This window comes from Chiloscyllium punctatum, chromosome 31 (genome assembly GCF_047496795.1).
Source record: "Chiloscyllium punctatum isolate Juve2018m chromosome 31, sChiPun1.3, whole genome shotgun sequence".
NCBI classification, from domain to species: Eukaryota; Metazoa; Chordata; class Chondrichthyes; order Orectolobiformes; family Hemiscylliidae; genus Chiloscyllium; species Chiloscyllium punctatum.
Genome location: NC_092769.1, coordinates 50,018,789 through 50,039,500, shown reverse-complemented (window position 1 = coordinate 50,039,500; position 20,712 = coordinate 50,018,789). Strand labels below are relative to the sequence as shown.

The 20,712-nt window shown below is 45.8% G+C and overlaps 1 long non-coding RNA gene across 1 annotated transcript; it reads left to right on the top strand.

The window, feature by feature from the left end:
* Positions 1–210: 210 nt before the first annotated feature.
* LOC140456825 (uncharacterized) lies at positions 211–14,821 on the top strand. The gene is made up of 4 exons (XR_011953162.1): positions 211–322; positions 4,573–4,701; positions 9,687–9,780; positions 14,683–14,821. It is a non-coding gene; the product is annotated as an uncharacterized lncRNA (long non-coding RNA).
* Positions 14,822–20,712: the final 5,891 nt, after the last annotated feature.

Genomic DNA, 20,712 nt, shown 5'->3' with positions numbered 1-20,712 from the left:
ATCATGAAGCTAAACCCATTCTTCCAACATGACTGTGTGATCCTGAGGTCTTCCAGCAATCTGGGACTATTACTTAATATCGCTCCATTTTCCAGATCTCTGTGGAACTCAGTGCCATTCTCCATGTGTAACCCTCACTGCATCTGTTTAATTTCCCATTCTATCTATTTCTCTGTCTCCTGTCAGTACTCAGGAAAGTCCTGACTCAATAGCCTTCCCAGCTGCTGGGTGGATCGTCCATCACCTCATTGAATGCAGTTGGTCTGCCAGAGAGAGACAAAGGGAAAGGAGATCTGGAGCCTTCAATAAATCCTGTAGTGAAGTCAGGTCACCCACAGTGCACAGAGCAAAGAACAATGAGAGGGCTCCAAACATCTGTTAACACAACATGACAGATACAGTGCTGGAGGGGAGCACAGTACACACACACACCCCAGGCTCAATCACCATCCCAATGTAAGTTCTGTTATATTAAAGCTCACTACTCTGCAACAGTGTATCTATGGCATGTCTTGTGGTCCAGTGTCTTCAATCATTTTTAATTCCTATAACAGATCCTATCGCTGTAACCTCCTCCCTTCCAAATCGTCCCTCCACATATTTGAAATGTACTGCATTCCAGACTACCATCCCTATCCCTGTAACTTGGTTCAGTGTCTACAACATGCCTTATCTCGGTAGTCTCCTCCTCCAATAAGGTAAAAACAAGGACTGCAGATACTGGAAACCAGAGTCTAGATTAGAGTGGTTCTGGAAAAACACGGCAGGTCAGGCAGCATCCGAGGAACAGGAAATTGACGTTTTGGGCAAAAGCCCTTCATCAGGAACAGAGGCGGGGAGCCTGCAGAGTGAAGAGATGAATGAGAGGGGGGTGGGGATGGGGAGAAAGTAGCATAGAGTACAATCGGTGAATGGGGTGGGGAAGAAGGTGATAGGTCAGAGTGGAGGATGGGGGAAGGTAGCAAAGAGTACAATGGGTGAATGGGGGTGGGGATGGTGGTGATAGGTCAGAGACGAGGGTGGAATGGATAGGTGGGAAGGGAGATAGGCCATTAGGACAGGTCATGAGGGCGGTGCTGAGCTGGAAGGCTGGAGGTGGGGTGAGATGTGGGAAGGGGAAATGAGGAAACTGGTGAAGTTCACATTGATGGCCTGGGGTTGAAGTGTTCCGAGGCGGAAGGTGAGGCGTTCTTCCTCCAGGCGTCGGGTGGTGAGGAAGTGGCGGTGGAGGAGGCCCAGGACCTGCATGTCCTCGGCAGAGTGGAAGGGGGAGTTGAAATGTTGGGTCACAGGGCGGTGGGGTTGATTGGTCTGGGTGTACCAGAGATGTTCCCTAAAGTGCTCTGCGAGGAGGTGTCCAGTCTCCCCAATGTAGAGGAGACCGCATCGGGAGCAACGGATACAATAAATGATATTGGTGGATGTGCAGGTAAAACTTTGGATGTGGAAGGCTGCTTTGGGGCCTTGGATGGTGGTGAGGGGAGAGGTGAGGGCGCAGGATTTGCAATTCCTGCAGTGGCAGGAGAAGGTGTCAGGAAGGGAGGGTGGGTTTTGGGGGGGCATGGAACTGACTAGGTAGTCATGGAGGGAATGGTCTTTGTGGAAAGTGGAAAGGGGTGGGGAGCGAAATATATCCCTGGTGGTGGGGTCCGTTTGGAGGTGGCGGAAATGGCGGCGGATGATTTGGATTATGCAAAGGTTGGTCGAGTGGAGGGTGAGCACCAGAGGTGTTCTATCGTTGTTACGGTTGGAGGGGTGGGGTCTGAGGGCGGACGTGCGGGATGTGGACGAGATGTGTTGGAGGGCATCTTTTACCACGTGGGAAGGGAAATTCGATCTCGATAGAAGGAGGCTATTTGGTGTGTTCTGTAGTGGAACTGGCCCTCCTGGGAGCAGGTACGGCGGAGGCGGAGGAATTGGGAAAAGGGGTTGGGAAGTTTGCATGCGGTAGGGTGGGAAGATGTGTAATCTAGGTAGCTGTGGGAGTCGGTAGGTTTGTAAAAAATGTCGGTGTCAAGTTGGTCGTCATTAATGGGGATTGAGAGGTCCAGGAAGGGGAACGAGGTGTCAGTGATGGTCCAGTTAAATTTAAGGTCAGGGTGGAATGCATTGGTGAAGTTGATGAATTGCTCAACCTCCTCGCGGGAGCACGAGGTGGTGCCAATGCAGTCATCAATGTTGCGGTGGAAGACGTGGGGAGTGGTGCCGGTGTAACTACGGAAGATGGACTGTTCTACGTAGCCAACAAAGAGACAGGCATAGCTGGGGCCCATACGGGTGCCCATGGCTACCCCTTTGGTCTGGAGGAAGTGGGAGGATTTGAAGGAAAAATTGTTAAGGGTGAAGACAAGTTCAGCCAAACGAATGAGAGTGTCGGTGGACGACTACTGTTGGGGATATCGGGAGATGAAGAAACGGAGGGCTTGGAGGTCCTGGTCATGGTGGATGGAGGTGTAGAGGGATTGGATATCCATTGTGAAGATGAGGCGTTGGGCGACAGGGAAACGGAAGTCTTGGAGGAGGTGGAGGGTATGGGTGGTGTCTCGAATGTATGTGGGGAGTTCCTGGACTAGGGGGGATAGGACAATGTCGAGGTAGATAGACTTGAGTCCGGTGGGGTAGGCACATGCTGAGACAATGGGTCGGCCAGGGTGGTCAGGCTTGTGGATCTTGGGAAGGAGGTAGATACGGGCAGTGGGGGATCCCGGACAATGAGGTTGGAAGATGTGGGTGGGAGATCTCCTCCTGAGGTGATGAGGTTCTGTCTGCTCTGGGAGATGACGGTTTGGTGATGGGAGGTGGGTCATGGGAGAGGGGGTGGTAGGAGGAGGTGTCTTTGAGTTGGCATCATGGCTTCAGCGGTGCCGAGGTCAGTGCACCAGACTCCCACTGCACCCCCTTTATCTGCTGGTATGATGGTGAGGTCGGTATTGGAGCAGAGGAAGTGAAGGGCTGCACGTTGTGAGGGTGAGAGGTTGGAGTGGGGGAGGGGGTAGATAGTTTGAGGCGGTTAATGTCTCGGTGGAAGTTTGAAATGAAGAAATCGAAGACAGGTAATCGGCCAGCGCGGGGTGTCCAGGTGGATGGAGTGTATTGGAGGACAGCAAAGGGGTCCTCAGAAAATAGGTGGGAGTCTTCATTGTAAAAGAAAGCTCTGAGGCGGAGGTGGTGGAAGAAGTGTTCGATGTCACGGCGTGTATTAAATTAATTGATGTGTGGACGGAGGGGATAAAGGTGAGGCCTTTGCTGAGGATTGATCATTCGTCCTCAGTGAGGGGGTGGTCAGGGGGAATGGTGAAAACTCGGCAGGACTGGGAGATGGAACCAGGTGTAGGTTTGGAGCTGGGGGAGGCGACGGAGCCTGTAACTGGAGTGGGTGTGGTGTTAGGGGGAATGGGGATGGAGTCATGAGCAGGGGTGGTGTTCCCCTCAGGGTTCTGGGGGTAGCAATGGTGATGGTGGGACCTGGGGGTGGTGTCAGCAGAATGCAGATGAGTGGCGTTGGTGGGGGCGGAAGTGGTGGCAAACACGGCAGTGGGGGAGCGTGGAAGTCAAGGATGCCTACCTTGAAGATGTTTTCCTCCTCTGTCTACAAAAATCTCAGGGAGTCCCTCTCCCACTGCAACTCCCAGGTCATTTCCTCCACCTATCGACTCCACCCTCTCCTCCTTGACCTATCACCTTCATCTCCTCCCCCACTCACCCATTGTACTCTATGCTACTCTCTCCCAACCTCCACCCTCTAGCTTATCTCTCCACGCTTCAGACTCACTGCCTTTATTCCTGATGAAGGGCTTTTGCCCGAAACGTCGATTTCGCTGCTCGTTGGATGCTGCCTGAACTGCTGTGCTCTTCCAGCACCACTAATCCAGGCGTGGCAGTCACTGCGTGTGTGACATCAGTGATGATGTGAGGGGCGGAAGTGATGTCACTTGTGGTATATGAGGAATTGTGAGGGGTGGAAATGGCATTTACTTTATTTTAACCAATAATTTCCTGTCACAAATCTGTTTGACAATGTCGTATTTTAATTAAACTCAGTCCCTTACTGTTTCTTTCTTTTGGTCTTCATTCACATCTCCATGGTGTTCCAATATTTCAACCTTTCTCTTTGGACTTGGGAATTTCCATTCACCTCAGACCTGTTCCCCTCCTCATCTGTGTCCATTTATATCACACTGCATAATCTGGAACCAGAGGAGCCTATCCCAATAAAATAGCTCAGTCCTCCCTGAGTACTGGTAGCAGTGCTCACTGGTCAGAACCACTTCTGATGATACCATTGTGTGATCCTAATACATTCCTGCACTCTGCTGATATCACTGTCTCTCTCCATGTGGTATCCCTCACTGTGTGGGTCTAATTGCTGTCTCTGTCAGTGTCTCTCACTCTTGCAGCTACTCCAGATCCTGAGCCAACAGCATTCTCCACTCCAGAGGGAAGCAACTGCACAGGCCATGGATGGAGACTGGGAATTTCCAGATCTCTGTGGGACTCAGTGCCACTCTCCATGTGTACCCTTCATTGCATTAGTCCAATTTCCCATTCTGTCTCCTTCTCTGTCTCCTGTAGGTATTCCTGATGTCCCTGACTCAGCAGAATTCCCAATTCCTGTCTCATCCATCACCACATTGAAGACAGTTGGTCAGCCAGAGAGAGATGGAGAGTGAGATCTGGAGCCTTCAGTAAATCCTGCAGCCGGTAAGATCAATCATAGTAAACAGCACAGGGAGGAGTTAGTGGACTTTAATTCAGACCCTGAGGGCATGATGTAGGAACAATGCTGGGCAAGGAACATGAGAAAATTCTCAGGCTTCATTATCACCATCTTGTCTGTAAATTCATCTGTTCCACAGAACCCTCCCTATGTCTGTCAGTTGCTCCACTGTCTGTTTCTTAAATACCACTTCCCCAATCTCTATCAGCCCCTACAATCCTGCTTATCCCTGTAAGCTCCTCATATCAGTAAAACTCTCCAAGTTTCTGCCTTTGCCTTTAATCCCGGGTTCTGTCACGTCTCTCCTTAACTGAAGAAAAACAACTCTTCAGTTCCTTAAACCATCTTGGTCAGTGTAGTCCTTTCCAGACCTGAGAAACCTCCCTGTCTTTGTGACTTTTTTGAACTCCGACTACCTTCATGATCTCTGTAACCTTCCCGTCACAACAACAAAAAAGCTCTGTACCTTAGTAACCTCCTCCAGCTGTTAAACTCCTTGTCTCTGGACACAAAGCAGAGTGACCCTGCTTCTCTCATAAATTAGTTTCTGCATTTCCAATGATGACTATGAACTCTTCCTGTCTCTAAAACACACTCAGTCTCTGTAAACTCTGCTGGTCCCAATTGATGTAATTTCCTTCGGTAACTACAAACCTTTGTACCTTTAATCTCCTCCAGACGCGACCACACAGTTTATTTCTGTAACCTCTATGAGTGATAGAGTCTTAGAGATGTACAGCACGGAAACAGACCCTTTGGTCCAACCCGTCCATGCCGACCAGATATCCCAACCCAATCTAGTCCCACCTGCCAGCACCCAGCCCATATTCCTCCAAACCCTTCCCATTCATATACCCATCCAAATGACTCTTAAATGTTGCAATTGTATCATCCTCCACCACATCCTCTGGCAGCTCGTTCCATACACATACCACCCTCTGCGTGAAAAAGTTGCAGGGGTCCTTAGGGGTCTCTTTTATATCTTTCCCCTCTCACCCTAAACCTATGCCCTCGAGTTCTGGACTCCCTGACCCCAGGGAAAATGCTTTGTCTATTTATCCTATCCTATCCATGCCCCTCATAATTTTGTAAACCTCTGTAAGGTCACCTCTCAGCCTCCGAAGCTCCAGGGAAAACTGCCCCAGCCTGTTCAGCCTCTCCCTGTAGCTCAAATCCTCCAATCCTGGCAACATCCTTGTAAATCTTTTCTGAACCCTTTCAAGTTTCACAACAATTCTTCCGATAGGAAGGAGACAGGAATTGCACAAAATATTCCAACAGTGGCCAAACCAATGTCCTGTACAGCCACAACATGACCTCCCATCTCTTGTACTGAATACTCTGACCAATAAAGGAAAGCATACCAAATGCCGTCTTCACTATCCTAGTTACCTGCGACTCTACTTTCAAGGAGCTATGAACTTGCACTCCAAGGTCTCTTTGGTCAGCAACAATCCCTAGGACCTTACCATTAAGTGTATAAGTCCTGCTAAGACTTGCTTTCCCAAAATGCAGCACATCGCATTTATCTGAATTAAACCCCATCTGCCAGTTAGCCCATTGTCCCATCTGGTCCTGATCCTGTTGTAACCCTCTTCACTGTCCACTATACGTCCAATTTTGGTGTCATCTGTAAACTTACTAACTATACCTCTTATGCTCGCATCCAAATCATTTATGTAAATGAGAAAAAGTAGAGGGCCCAGCACTGATCCTTGTGGCACTGCACTGGTCACAGGCCTCCAGTCTGAAAAACAACCCTCCACCACCACTCTGTCTTTTACCTTTGAGCCAGTTCTGTATCCAAATGGCTAGTTCTCCCTGTATTCCATGAGTTCTAACCTTGTTAATCAGTGTCCCATGGGGGACCTTGTCAAATCCCTCACTGAAGTCCATATAGATCACATCTATCACTCTGCCCTCCTCAATATTCTTTGTTACTTCTTCAAAAAACTCAATCAAGTTTGTGAGACATAATTTCCCACGCACAAAGCCATGTCGACTATTCCTAATCAGTCCTTGCCTTTCCAAATACTTGTGCATCTTGCCCCTCAGGATTCCCTCCAACAACTTGCCCACCACTGAGTTCAGGCTCACCGGTCTATAGTTCCCTAGCTTGTCTTTACCACCCTTCTTAAACAGTGGCACCACTTTTGCCAACCTCCAGTTTTCTGGCACCTCCCCTGTGACTATCGATGGTACAAATATCACAGCAAGACGCCCAGCAATCACTTCTCTAGCTTCCCACAGAGTTCTCGGGTACAGTTCCTGGGGATTTATTCACCTTTAACTGTTTCAGGACATCCAGCACTTGCTCCTCTGTAATCTGGACGTTTTGCAAGATGTCACCATCTATTTCCCTACAGTCTATATCTTCCATATGCTTTTCCACAGTAAATACTGATGCAAAATATTCATTTAATATCTCCCCAATTTTCTGCGGCTCCACACAAAGGCTGCCTTGCTGATCTTTGTGGGTCCCTATTCTCTCCCTACTTATCCTTTTTTCCTTAATATATTTGTAAAAACCCTTTGCATTCTCCTTAATTCTATTTGTCAGACCTATCTCATGTCCGCGTTTTGCCCTCCTGATTTCCTCTTAAGTATACTCCTACTTCCTTTATACTCTTCTAAGGAATCACTCGATCTATCCTGTCTATACCTGACATATGCTTCCTTCTTTTTCTGAACCAAACACTCAATTTCTTTAGTCATCCAGAATTCCCAAAACTTACCAGCCTTCCCTTTCACCCTGACAGGAATATACTTTCTCTGGACTCTTGTTTTCTCATTTCTGAAGGCTTCCCATTTTCCAGCCGTCACTTTAGCTGCGAGCATCTGCCTCCAATCAGCTTTCAAATGTTCTTGCCTCATACCGTCAAAATTGGCCTTTCTCCAATTTAGAACATAACTTTTATATCTGGTCTATCCTTTTCCAGCACTATTTTAAAATGAATAGAATTATGGTCGCTGGCCTCAAAGTGCTCCCCCACTCAGACCTCACTCACCTGTCCTGCCTTATTTCCTAACAGTAGGTCAAGTTTTGCACCTTCTCTAGTAGGTACATCCACATACTGAATCAGAAAATTTTCTTGTACACACTTAAGAAATTCCTCTCCATCTAAACCTTTAACACTATGGCAGTCCCAGTCAATGTTTGGAAAGTTAAAATCCCCTACCATGCCAACCCTATTATTCTTACAGACAGCTGAGATCTCCTTACAAGTTTGTTTGGCAATTTCCCTTTAACTATTGGGGGGTCTGTAATACAATCCTAATAAGGTGATCATCCCTTTCTTATTTCTCGGTTCCACCTAAATAACTTCCCTGGATGTATTTCTGGGAATATCCTCCCTCAGCACAGCTGTAATGCTATCTCTTATCAACAATATCACTCCCTCTCCTCTCTTGCCTCCCTTTCTATCCTTTCTGTAGCATTTGTATCCTGGAACATTAAGCTGCCTGTCCTGCCCATCCCTGAGCCATGTTTCTGTAATTGCTATGAGATCCCAGCCCCATGTTCCTAACCATGCCCTGAGTTAATCTGCCTTCCCTGTTAGGCCCCTTGCATTGAAATAAATGCAGTTTAATTTATTAATCCTACCTTGTCCCTGCCTGCCCTGACTGTTTGACTCCCTTCAGTTCTCAGCTGTACCCGTCTCAGATCAAGCTCCCAAAATCCTCCCTGTGATTGTTACCGCGTCCCATCCTTGCATTCCTCCAAATCCATGTAAAGTCATCCCATTCCTAAAACCTGCCCTGTATATGTCACCTTGTCCAGCTTCCACAACCCTCCCTATCTCTGTAAGGCACAGACCCGTCCCAGTTACTACAGCCCCCTGTACCACTAAATGCCAGTAGTCACTATAATATCAGAGTAAGGTGTGAAAGCAGGAATACTGTACTGGGTTGGACGATCAGTCGTGATCACATTGAATGGTGGGACTGACTCTGTGGTCAAATGGCCGTAACCTGCTCTTCTTTCCTGTGCTTCTGTATAAACTTACTATCGATATAACCTCCTTCAGTCCCCACAGCCCTCCCTCTCTCCATAAACTCCTTCAGTCCCCACGACTCTTCCTATCCATGTAACCTGAATCATTCCCCACAAACCTCCCTAACTCCATAACCTCCAAAGGCCCCACGACCTTCCCTATCTCCATAATCTCATCCTGACCCAACGACCCTCCCGTTCAGAGTAACCCCCTTCAATCCCCACGATCCTCCTGATCTGTGCAACCTCCTTCAGGCCCAACAGCCCTGCAGATCTCTTTGGCCCCTTTCAGGCCCCACATCACTCCCTATCTCCATAATGTCCTTCAGTCCCCAGGACCTTCCCTATTTCCAACACCTCGATTACCTGCTGATCCTGTAAGCCACCTTTTTCAGATTGATAAACACAAACTCCCATAACCCTTTCTGCTGCTAGTCTGAAACCAAACAGTGTTAGCCTGACAGTAGGTCGGGAGCTGAAATATGTTTGAAAGGATATGTCAATGAACAATAACTGGACCCTTAGAAATGCTTTTAAGAAAAAGAATGTGTTTTTGAGCCTGTTGAATTTTATTTTTATTGGTGTGAATATAAATAGCAGAATAGATATGGGTGTAGGAGTGGCTGTACCGAGGATACGGTTCATTTGAATTTTCAGAAACCTTTACACAAGTTTCAATAAGGGCTAAAGAGTAACATTGGTAGAGAATAGGGCACCTTAACTGTCAGGAGGTGGGTGAGAAATTAGACAAAATAGTGTTGTCGGTATTTACTTTGGAGAAAGACATGGAAGCTCAGGAAGTTGGGGAAATAAATGGTGATGTCTTGGAAAGAATCCTCAACAGAGAAGAAAAAATGCTGGAATCTTAAAACAAATAAAGGTAGATCAATCCTCAGTAGCTCATTAGGTCGATCCTTGAATAGTCATGGGAAGAGATTGCAATGTCCCTAACACAGATACTTATATTATCAACAGACACAATGAGTTACCGGAAGACTGGAGGGTGGCTAATGCTGTTCCATCACTTAAAGGCTGCAGGGAAAAGCCAGGAAATCACAGCCAGTGCTGGGTAAGTTGTTGGAGGAGATTCTGAGAGAAAGGAGCTACATATATTTGGAAAGGCAAGGGCTGATTAGAGATAGTCAGCATGGCTTTGTGAGTGGGAAACCGTGTTTCACAAACTTGATTGACTCTTCAAGGGGTTGACCAAGAGATCAATGAAGGCAGAGCAGTCAGTGTTGTCTACATGAACTTCAGCAAAGCATTTGACGAGTTTCCAAGGGATGTAGAACATCTAGTCAAGAGGAAGTAGGAAGCTAACTTAAGTTTGAGGAACCAAGGATCAGAAGCCGGGCTCTAGAGAGTTACATGGGGCCGCACGGTGGCTCAGTGGTTAGCACTGCTGCCTCACAGCACTAGGGACGCGATTTGAATTCCAGCCCCAGGCAACTGTCTGCGTGGAGTTTGCACATTCTCTCCATGTTTGCGTGGGTTTCCGACAGGTGCTCCGGTTTCCACCCACAGCCCAAAGATGTGCAGGTTAGGTGCATCAGCCATGCGTCGTTCAAGAAATGGAATAGAGATAATCCTGGGAATGACAGACCTGTCAGTCTTCTCTCTGTGATGTGCAGATTATTGGAGAGGACTCTGAGATACAGGATTTATGATTCCTTGGAAAACCATAGTTTGATTAGAGGAAGTCATCATGACTTTGTAAGGGACAGGTCATGCCTCACAAATCTTATTGAATCCTTTGAGAATGTGACAACACACATTTATGGCTCATTGAGAAAGTACAGAGCATGGGATACAGGGAAACTTGCCTGTCTGGATACAGAATTCCTGGCCCATAGAAGACAGAGGGTGATGACAGATGGAAATCATTCAGCCTGGAGCTCAGTGACCAGTGGTTTTCTGCAGGGAGAGGTCAAAAAAATCTCTGCTCTTTGTGATTTTATGAATGAGTGGAAGAGTGGGAAAGTAAGTTTAACAATGACACAAAAGTTGGTGGAGTGGTGAATAGTGTGGATGTCTGCTGGAGGTTGCAATGGGACATTGACAGGATGTAGAGCTGGGCTGAGAAGTGGCAGATAAAGTCAAATCTGGAAAAGTGTGAAGTGATGCATTCTGGAAGGTGAGACTTGAATGCAGAATACAGTGGTAAAGGCAGAATACTGAATAGTGTGGAGGAACAGATGGATCTTGGATTTCATGACCAGAGATCCATCAAATTTTCCACCAAGCTGATAGTGTTGTTAAGAAAGAATATGTTGTATTGGCTTTCATTAGCTGGGGGATTGAGTTTTAAAGCCATGAGGTTATGCTGTAGCTCTTTACAACCCTGTTTATATCCCAAATAGAATATTGTGTTCAGTTTTGGTTCCTTCATTACAGGGAGGATGTGGAAGCTTTAGAGAGGGTAAAGAGGAGATTTACCAGGATACTACTTGGACTGGAGAGCATGTCTTATGAAAAAAGGTTGAGGGAGCTAAGGCTTTTCTCATTGGAGTGAAGAAGAGTGTGGTGTGACTTGGTAGAGGTGAACAAGATGGTGTGAGGCAAAGATAGAGTGAACAGTGAGAGTCCTCTTTATCCCATGGCATACAAAGTTAGTTTGATCTTACAGTCGGGTAAAAGATGGGCATGGCATCATGGCCGAAGGGTCTTGTGCTGTACTGTTCTGTGTTCTACGTTCTGTCTGGTAAACTGGGTAATAAGCTCAGATCAATGTAAAAGGATATGGCATTCAGGAGGAGCTAGTCAACTGGATACAAAATTGGGCTTGATGATAGGAGACAGAGGGTGATGGGAGACATGTTGCCTTCCTGACTAGAGACATGTGACCAGCGGTGAAGTGGGTCCCCTGTTGTTTGTCATTTGGATAAATGGTTTGGATGGGAATATTGTTTTTGTGGTAAGTAAGTTTTTTGAGTGACACTGAAATTGTTGGTAAAGTGGACAGTGAAGAAAGTTATCTATGATACAACAGGACGAATAGTACACTGGGATAGTGGGCTGAAGAACAGCAGATGGAGTTTCATTAGATAAATGTGAGGTGTTCCATTTTAGTGAAACAAACCAGGGTGGGACCTGTACAGTTAATGTTCGGGCCCTGGGTAGTGTTATCAGTCAGTGACCCAGGGATGCAGGTACACAGTGCTTTGTCAGTGGTGTCACAGGTAGACAGGTTGGTGAAGCAGGCATGTGGGTGGTTACCTTCTTTGGGTAGAGCATTGAGAGTAGAAGTTCGGATGTCATGTTGTGGCTATACAGGACATTGGTGAGGCCACCATAAAAGCATTGTTGACCAGTAGAAAGTACTCATCTGGTTCACTTACGTCCTTTAGAGAAGAACATTTGACATTCTAACCTGGTCTGGCCTGCACGTGATACCAGACCCACAGCAATATGGCTGACTCTGTGCTATACTCTGGGTAATTAGCAGTGGGGCAAAGAATGTTGGTCCCACAGTGACATCCTCGTCCCATGAATGAATAAATAAAAATACATATGTCCCTCCCTACCTCTGCAAACACCTCCAGCTGCAGCAATCTGTACTGGCTTTGTTACACCGTTCAGACCCTGACCACTCTCTGTAACACTCTCACCACCTCCAGCACCTTCAGCTCTCCCAGTTCCTTTTGTGACATAAAACCTTGACAATTATTCCCTCTTCCATCTGACCTCCTCCTGCGAGCAGACCCTTTGCAATCCCTTTAAAATTTACTCGTAAAACATTCTCTCACTTCAGGATTTTAAGTACTTTTTGGTGATCCTCTAAGCTCGATAATCTAATATGATTCTTTTTACTTGAGTGAGGGACCGATAAGGATTTCTTGCTGAGGATTTGTCTGTTTCAATGGAATGTCTTTTTGTTTATTTTTTTTTACACTGCTCCTTCTAATGTTTTCCACTGTTCATTGACAGACACATATTTCAGTCTGTTTAGCCTATTTACCTTGGTCAGTTCTCATCTCAAACACATGTTATTGGTTATTTTTGTTTCGACTTGTAGCTTGTCCTTTCTGTGATTTACTTTAAAACTTTATATTTCTTTAAACTGCACTTTATCACAATTTCACAGAGGATCTCTCCAGGTGGCATTACTCATTCACAAAGTTTCATCACACAATGGTCGCTCTGAGATAGTTACGTCCCTCGCCAGTTGCACAATTTGTTATTCAAAGAAACACTGAAAACTAATTCTCTGAACTCCTCTACCAATATCACTCTTGCCAGTGTGACTGTCCCACATTTTGAATATTGATGTTTCCCAAAATGATCACAATGTATTTGTTAAAAAATTCCAATGAGTTCCTGTGTAATGCAGTGATGAGCAACGGAATGCTGTTTGGTGGCTAAAACTATTCTGCTGCTTGTGTCCTTGGCAAGTCGTAGCCAGAAGTTACATTCAGACTGATTCTACTTCATGATCTGAGACCAAATGCTTTCTCTGTGATGCCTTTGTTATCCATTATTGTTAGTGTTACCCATTTTGCCTGAGTTTCCGCAAGGTTGTGATCCATTGAATATTTATGTCCACCTTTTGTTCACCCTGTAACCATGTCTCTCTGTTGTCTGAACCTCTTTTATCTCAGTGTCACATATCCATCTGCTTTATTGATAAGACTTCGTCCATTGAAAAAAAACATAATTTAATCTTTACCACAATTTCCTGTCACAAATCTATTCACTGATGTACAGTTTTAGTTAATCGCTGTCCCATCCTGTTCCTTTCTGATTGCCTTCAGCCACATCCACATACTGTTCCGATGCTTCACCTTTTCTCTTTGAATTTGGAAAGCTCCTTTCACCTGGACCCTGTCCCAGCATCCTCTCTGTCAGTTTAAAGCCCTGTCCATAAACCTACTGACATGATTGGCCAGGACACTGGTCCCAGCGCGGTTCCAGTGGGACCATCCTATTGGATTTTTTTATAAATCAGGTAGGGGATGTGGGTGTCTCTGGCTGACCAGCCTTTATTGCCCAGCCCTAGCTGCCTGTGAGCTGAGTAGCTTGCTTGGCCATTTCAGAGGGCAATTGAGAGGCAAACACTTTGCTGTGGGTATGTCGTGCAGACTACGTGAGGATGATCAGATCTCGTTGTTGAAAGGGCAAGTGGGCGGCACGCTGGGTCAGTGATTAGCACTCCTGCCTCACAGCACCAGGGTCCCAGGTTCGATTCCAGCCGCGGGCGACTGTGTGGAGTTTGCACCTTCTCCACGTGTCTGCGTGAATTGCCTCTGGATGCTCCGGTTTCCTCCCACAGTCCAAAGACACGCAGGTCAGGTGAATTGGCCATGCTAAATTGCCCATAATGTTAGGTGTATTAGGTCGAGGGAGATGGGTCTGAGTGGGTTACTCTTTGGAGGGATGGCGTGGACTGGTTGGGCCGAAAGGCCTGTTTCCACACTGTAGGGAATCTAATCTAAGGGATTGTGATTTTTGTACATCAGCAATGGTTTCATATTTGTTTATGGATTGTTAATTGATGTTTTTAAAATTATTGATTTTAAATTCCACCATATCTTATGGTGGGATTCAAACCTGCCTCCCCTGAACATTAGCTGAGGTTTTGGACAAATGCCCTAACAATAATGTTACTAGGCCATCACTTCACCTGCTCACTGGTTGCTCATCCCTGAGCACTGATACATGAAGCTAAACCCATTCTTCCAACATGACTGTGTGATCCTGAAGTCTTCCAGCACTCCAGTGATATCACTTAGTCTCTCTCCATGTGGTATCCCTCACTGTGTGGGTCTAATTGCTGCCTCTGTCAGTGTCTCTCACTCTTGCAGCTACTCTAGATCCTGAGCTAACAGAATTCTCCACTCCAGAGAGACGCAACAGCACAGGGATGGAGTTTGGGATTTTCCAGATATCTGTGGGGCTCATTTCCATTCTCTTTGTGTAACCCTCACTGCGTCAGTCTAATTTCCCATTCTGTCTATCTCTCTGTCTCCTGTAGGTACTCAAGAAGTTGCTGACTCAATAGACTTCCCAACTGCTGTGTGTCTCATCCATCACCTCATTGAAGATGGTTGGTCAGCCAGAGAGACAAAGGGAAGGGAGATCTGGAGTCTTCAATAAATCCTGCAGTGAGGTAAGATCACTCATAGTGCACAGAACAGAGAGCAATGAGAGGGCTCCAAACATCACTTACAAGACATGACACAGATACAGTGCTGGAGGGGGAGCACAGTATAGGCACACCCCATGCTCAGTCACCACCTCTACTTTAACTTATGTTGCACTGAGACAGCATCGGGAGTTCATTGTTATCAATCCAGTCCTGTGTTGTCTTAGTGAGCATCAGTACAACAGAGGGGAGAGGAGGCCTCCGACGAGAGGTTGGGAATGCTGCCTGGGATCTTTCTGTTCTGTGTTCTCCCTCCAACACTGTACTAAGACTCACTACTCTGCAACACCATCTGTGGCATGGCTTGTGCACCAGTGTCTTCAGTCATTTTTAACACCTACAATAGTCCCTGTCCCTGGAACCTCCTCCCTTCCCGATAGTCCCTCCACATATTTGAAATGTACTGCATTCCAGACTACCATCCCTATCGCTGTAACTTGCTTCAGTGTCTACAACATGCCTTATTTTGGTACACTAATCCTCTTTAGCTGGATACAGAGTTATACAGCACGGAAACAGAACCTGTGCTCCAACTCCTCAATGCTGCCCATGTTACCTAAACTGAATGAGTCTCATTTGCCTGCATTTGGCCCTTATCTCTTCAAACCTTCTCTTCTCCATGTACCTGCCCAAATTCTTTTCCGTGTTGTCATTATTCTTGTTTCTCCCATGTGCCTGAGGCAGTCTATTCCGTCTATGCACCATCCTCTATGGATAATGATCACCCACAGCTCCCTCTTTAAATCCCTGTTCTCTCACCTCCCGTTTATACTCTCTAGTTTTGGACTCACCTACCCTTGTTTATTCACCATTCTTAGGGTCACCCCGTGGCCTCCTCTGCCCAAGGGAAATATTTAGGACAATGTTACAAATATCTCCAACGTATGTAACAAAGTGCTGGCCAATGTCGGCAAATGTGCCAAATATTGCTTTCCCCACCCTGTCCACCTGTGATGCCACTTCCAAGGAACAATGTAACTTGCACCCCCTGGTCTCTCTCTCTCTCTCTCTGTCTGTTCGACAACCCTGCCCAGAGCCCTTCCATTAACTGTATTAGTCCTCCCCGGTTTGCCTTAACAAAATCCAACAGCTGAATTAAACTCCATCTTTCATTCCTTGGTCCACTGGCCCAGTTGGTCAGTATCCCCTTTGATAACCGTATTTACTGCCCTCTACACCATTCATTTGATCATCAACAAACTTTCGCACAATCACTCCTATATTTTCAACCAAATTGTTTATGTCGATGATGCCCATCAGTGGACCCAGCCCTGATCCTTTCTTCAATAATGGAATCAAACCATATTCTTGTCATAGAGCCATACAGCATGGAAACTGACCCTTCAGTTGATACCCACCATCATCTAAAACTAAACTCTTCCCAGCTGCCTGTTGCTGGCCCATATCACTCCAACCCTTCCCTATTCACCTGTTTATCCAAATATCTTTTAAATGTTGTAATTGTACCCACATCAACCCCTTTCTCAGGAAGTTCATTCCACACTTAAACCACCCTCTGTAGCAAATCGCCCCATATCTTTGTTTTGAACATCTCTCCCCTCTAACCTTAAAAATGTGGCCCCTCCTCTTGAGACTACCCCATCCTGAGGAAAAGGCAACTACCTAAATTGATCTATATACCTCATTTTTTTTCACAAACCTTTATAGCGTCATGTCTCAACCTCCAGGCTCCAGTGGAAAAAGACTCAACCTATCCAGCCATTTTTCAGATCTCAAGCCTTCCATACCCAGCAATATCCTGGTAAATCTCTTCTGAATGCCCTGCAGCTTAATAATATCCTCCCTATAACTGGGTGACCAGAACTGGACAGAGTATTGCAGAACAGGCCTCACCAGTGTCTGTACAATCTCAACATGACGTCCCAAATCCTCCACTCAATGGACTGAGCAATAGTCAGGCATGCCAAGCACTGTCTTATCCATCCTGTGATGCAAACTTCAAGAATTATGTACCTGAACCCGGAGGGCCCTCTGCTCTAAAACACTAACCGAAACCTTAACATTAATTGTATAAGCTCTACTCTTATTTGTTTTACAAAATGTATTACCTCGTATTTATTCAGATTGAATTTCATCTCTAGTTTTTCAGCCCATTCACTCCCTTCATCAAGATGCCTTTGTAATCTCAGAAAACATCCTTCACTGTCCATGATGCCACCCTCCAGCCTGCCAGCCCATCACACATGGCTGTCTGTAGTACACATACCTTTGCTAGGGGCTTCACACTTTCTTCCCTAGCATCCCACAGTGTCCTGTGATACACTTAATCAGGTTCTGGGACTTGCCATAGCTTTGTGTTTTAATGCCTCCAGCACCACCTCTTCTATAACATGCATTCTTTTCAAGTCATAGAGATTTACAGCATAAAAACAGACCCTTCAGTCCCCAACTCGTCCAGGCTTACCAGAAGATCAAAATAAATCCATTCCCTTTTCCAGCATTTGGCCCACATACGTCTACACCCTTACTATTCAGATGCCCATCCAAATACCTTTTAAATGTTGTAATTGTATCAGTCTCCATTACTTTCTCTCTCCGCTCATTCCATACACACATCACCATGTGTGTGAAGAAGCTGTCCTTTCAGTCCCTCTGTAAACCATTTACCTCTAACCTTAAACCTATGCCCTCTAGTTTTGGGCTCCCCAAATTCTGGGGAAAGGCCTTGAATGCTTACCCTATCCATACCGCTCATGTTTATGTAAACCTCTGTAAGGTCACCCCTCAGTCTCCGACTCTCCAGTGACAGTAACCCCAGCTTATTCGGCAACAACCCGGGCAATATCTTGTTAATCTTTTCTGAGCCTTTTCAAGTTTCGCAACATCCTTCCTGTAGCAGAGAGACTTGAATTGCAGAGAACTCCAATTGTGGTCTAATGTATTACTCTTGTTCCCTGAGTTCCCCAGTCTTTACCCACAGTAAGTTCTGAAGTGAAAAAATTGTTTAGGATCTTAGCAAATATCCTGCAGTTCCACACATCGATGGCCTCATTGATCTTTAATGGACACTATTTTGTCCTGAGTTACTTATACACTCTTAATATACTGATCCAATCACTTTTGGATTCCCCTTTCCTTCTCTGCTGAGGCTATTTCATTTAGCCTTTCTCCATTCCTGTTTTCTACTCTATTCCTACAGCCCCTGTATATCCTCAGGGATTCCCTTGATCCAGCTGGCTATAACTAACATGTGGCCCCTTTTCCTTGACCAGACCCTCAATAGACAGCCAGTGTTTCTGAATGCTGTCAGCATTGACTTGCACCCAAACAGGAACATGCTGGCGCTGATCGATAAGTTTATCTCGCTTTTAAAATATTCTCACTTGTCAAACTTCCCTTTCCTTGTAAATAATTCCCTTCCCCAATCACATTTTGAAAGTTCCTGGCTAATACAATCAAGATTGGTCAGGCTCCATTTTATAACTTGCACTTGTGGACCAGGCCTGTCCTTTTCCAAAGCTGTTTTCAAACTACTAGAACTGTGGTCACTTTGGCAAAATGCTTTCCCACTCGCATCTCAGTCCCCTTCCTGACCTTGATTCTCGAGTGGAGATCAGGTTTTGCCCCTTTCTCTTTTCAGGCCATTTACATATTGATTGGGAGTTTTCTGGAACACAATTACCAAATTCCTCCCTTGCGAACACTGAACACTGACAGTCCCAGTCTAGGTTTGGAAAGTTCAAAAACCCTACCATAACAGTCCTATTATTATGGTTGATATTTAAGATGTCCCGACATATTTGTTCCTCAGTCTGCCACGGATTATTCGGGGTCAGCAGTCCGATCGTAGTAAAGTGATGACCCATTCTTATTCCTCTGTTCTACAAACATAGCTTCACTGGGCGATCCTACAGGAATATCCTCTCTAAGTACTGCTGGGATGATTCATGCAATCAAAACCCAGCACCACACGTCCTCTCTTGCCTCCCCTTCCTGTAGCATCTCCACCTTGAAACAATGAACTGCCAGTCCTGCCCCTCCCTCAGCTGTATTTCTGTAATAACTATAATATCCCAGTCCCATGTTCTAATCCATGCCCTGAGTTCATCTTCCTTAGCTGTCAGGCCCCTTGCATTGAAATAAATGCAGTTTAATCATCAGTTTTCCCCCATTCCCTGCTATGTTCTTGCCTGCCTTGTCTGCTGAAATTGCTGTCTTGAACTCGTGCACCAGCCTCAATCTTCTTTCTGACCTTACATCTATTTAAGGTCCAACACCCTGCCAGACAAGGTTATATCCTCTCAAGCAGCTCTAGCAATTCACCCCACCAGGATATGGGTCCCTCTCCTGCTCCCAGTTGAGGTGCCTTTCCCACCCTGTCTCCCTGTGCTGACACCTTCAGGGATCTATGGACTTGTCCACCAAAGTCCCTGTATTCCTCAGTACTCCACAAGGACCTACCATTTATTATGTCTGTTCTTCTCTTATCATACCTCCCACAGAGTATTCCCTCACTTCAATCAGAACTAAACTCTGCTTAGATTATCATCCGATCGACATCGGACAGCAGACAGAGAACATCCTCCTCACTGTGAACAACACCCTCACCTTTCATGTCATCTGCAAACCGACTAATGATACCTTCTGCCTTCACATCCGAGTTATTAATGTTCAATGGTTCCTGCACAGTTCACTGTGGTACACCCGGTGGTGAAAATATTCTATCCACCAATTTTGCATCCAATTTGCCAACTTGCCTTGGAACCCAGTCCTTTTGGACCAGCCTTCCATGTTGGATCTTGTTTAAGGACTTAGTCAAGTCCATGTAAACCACATCATCTGCACAGCCTTCATCAATATACTTAAGCACCATTTCAAAAAAACTGAACTGAATTCCTCAGACAGTATCTTCCTCTGCCAAATCAGAGATGACTAAACCGAGTTGATCCTTACCTTGCAAGTGTTGATTCATCCTCACAATTGTTTCCAATAATGTTCCTCCCCCTGCTGTCAGACTATCTGCTCTGTAATTACCTGGCCTATCCCTGCTGCCCTTCTTGAATAAAGGAACCACATTAGCGATCCTCCAGTCATTCAGCACTTCACCTGTGTCCAGCAAAGTATTATATTTATCCACCTGGGCCCCAATAATCTCTGGGTAATTAGCATGGGGTCAAAGAATGCTGGTCCAGGCAGTGACCCCCACATCCCATGAAAGAATAAATAAAAATACATATATCCCTCCCTACCTCTGCAAACCCCTCCAGCTGCAGCAATCCGTACTGGCTTTGCAACACCGTTCAGGCCCTGACCCCTCTCTGTAACACTCTCACCACCTCCAGCACCTTCACCTCTCCATGTTCGTATCGTGTCAATAAACCCTGACAACGATTCCCCTTCCCATTGCCCTCCTCCTGCGAGCAGACCCATTGCAATCCCTTTAAAACTTACTCCTAAAACTCTCTCACACTTCAGGATTTTAAGTACTTAGTGGTGATCTTCTCAGCCTCATAATCTAATATGATCCATTTTGTCCTGAGTGAGGGACTGGTGGGGATTTCCTGCTGAGTTTTAGTCTGTTTCAGTGGGATGTCCTTTTGTTGAGTATTTTACACTGTTCCTTCAAATGTTTTCCACTGTTCATTTACAGACACATATTTCAGTCTGTTTAGCCTGTTTACCTTGGTCAGTTCTCCTCTCCAACTCATGTCATTGGCTGTTTTTGTTTCTAGTTGTAGCTTGTCCTTTTCTGTGTTTCACGTTAAAACTTTATATTTCTTTAAACTGCACTTTATCACAATTTCCCAGAGGATCTCTCCAGGTGACATTACTCATTCACTAAGTTTTATCACACAACAGTCGCTCTGAGATAGTTACGTCCCTTGCCAGTTGCACAAT